Genomic DNA, 1,785 nt, shown 5'->3' with positions numbered 1-1,785 from the left:
ACTAGGGTTGAGAGTCTATACTAGTAACCTTTGTGAGTGAATGACACGCCATTAGGATTATACATTGCAAGATTAGAGAGGGTCGAGAGGGTGAGTCGAGAGGTAGCGGAGCATCCCCTTTTCCTTCCGATGTGATTTATCCTACCTCCACGTTCCAAGAGTTCTTTGCGGTCATAGTAGAGTGAATAGGCTAAGGGATGACCTCCGCTGGGGCTTAGTTGTATAGGTAACTAAGTGAAACGTTGAAGTGACTTTAGCACCTAGTGCTTAATTGCGACTAGGGGTCTTTTGCCTGGATCAAAGGGTTAGATCTATACATTGGAATAGGGTTTATCACTTGGAATCCCTAGAGTATCTTACAACTCTACACAGTGTGAGATGTTGAGATTAATCGATTTCTCCACCGGGACATAATGTAGAGTTAGTCATGGTTGACTTTAGGCTTGGCACCGTGTGTTTAAGGATTTCCATGACTCATTAAGTGTCAATAAGGAAATATAATAGTTGATTTTGCACTTGAAGCAATTGTCCTAAGTGGAACAATATCTTAGTACCCCACTTCTATCGATTGCTTTACCTCTCATCCATTTGTGCTTCTCTCTTTCTTGTTTCTTTTATTCTTACTTTCATTACATTTTACCAAAAAATCATTATTCCTTCTTCGCTTACTTAGATAGCAATCTTGGCATTTTTATTCCCTACTCCCTGTGAATACGATACCCATTCACTTGGGATTTATTACTTCGGTAAACCTGTGCACTTGCGGGTCACACGCAATAGGCGTTGTCAAGTTTTTGGCGCCATTGCTGTGGAGTAGGCATTTATAGATACTTTGCACTTTCCTATCTTAGCTATTCATCATTCATTCTATTTTTTATCTTCTTATTCTATCATCATTTTAATTTTGTTTTCCTTCTTTTGGTGCAGTTCCAAGTTATGACCTGAGAGTACCCTTTGATATTAATTAAAGGTGATCTTGAACTTGAATGTACACTCAGAAGAAAGGGTAAAAAACCTGTGCAAGACCTGTCAAATCTAGCTGAAGTAGAAGTTGAAGAATCTCAAAACATGGCAGAAAAGAATGAACAACAGAGAACACTTTCAAACTATGCTAGACCATCAGTATTGGGGACACAATCAAGCATTGTACAACCACCGATTACAACTCCAAATTTTGAGCTAAAACCAGCATTCATCCAGATGATACAGTAGTCCGCACAGTTCAGTGGTTTGGCCGATGAAGATCCAAACAACCATATTGAAACTTCTTGGAAGTTTGTGACATGCTGAAGATCAATGGTGTTACGGATGATGCTATATGATTGAGGGCTTTCCCATTCTCTCTAGAAGGAAGAGCAAAGAAGTGTCTACACTCTTTACCACGAGAATCCATCACGACATGGAATGAGATGGTCGAAGCTTTTCTTGCAAGGTACTTTCTTCGGGAAAATCAGCAAAGCTTCACAATGAGATATCGTCGTTTGTTCTGATGGAGCTCGAGTCCTTGTTTGAGACATGGGAGCGATTCAAGGATCTTTTGTGGAAGTGCCCACAACATGGATTAACCGAATGGATGATCATTTAGACCTTTTACAACGGGTTGAATCCAAGCACAAGACAACTTCTAGATGCCGCCGTAGAAGGTACAATGGGGAACAAGACCCATGAAGAAGCTCGACATTTGGTAAAGGAAATGGCCATACATAGCTACCAATGGAATGCAAGGGAAAAGAAAAAAGTGGCCGAACTCCATGAAATTAATGTGGTGACATCATTAGAAGCCCA

General features: G+C 40.4%; 1 non-coding gene across 1 annotated transcript; it reads right to left on the bottom strand.

Moving 5' to 3' along the window:
* Positions 1-1,456: 1,456 nt before the first annotated feature.
* LOC120272767 lies at positions 1,457-1,563 on the bottom strand. The gene has a single exon (XR_005540304.1). It is a non-coding gene; the product is annotated as a small nucleolar RNA R71 (small nucleolar RNA).
* Between the last annotated feature and the right edge of the window lie 222 nt (positions 1,564-1,785).

Source organism: Dioscorea cayenensis, chromosome 11 (assembly GCF_009730915.1).
Source record: "Dioscorea cayenensis subsp. rotundata cultivar TDr96_F1 chromosome 11, TDr96_F1_v2_PseudoChromosome.rev07_lg8_w22 25.fasta, whole genome shotgun sequence".
Taxonomy (NCBI): Eukaryota; Viridiplantae; Streptophyta; class Magnoliopsida; order Dioscoreales; family Dioscoreaceae; genus Dioscorea; species Dioscorea cayenensis.
The sequence above is the reverse complement of the archived record's forward strand: the minus strand, read 5'-3'. Positions and strand labels throughout refer to the sequence as shown.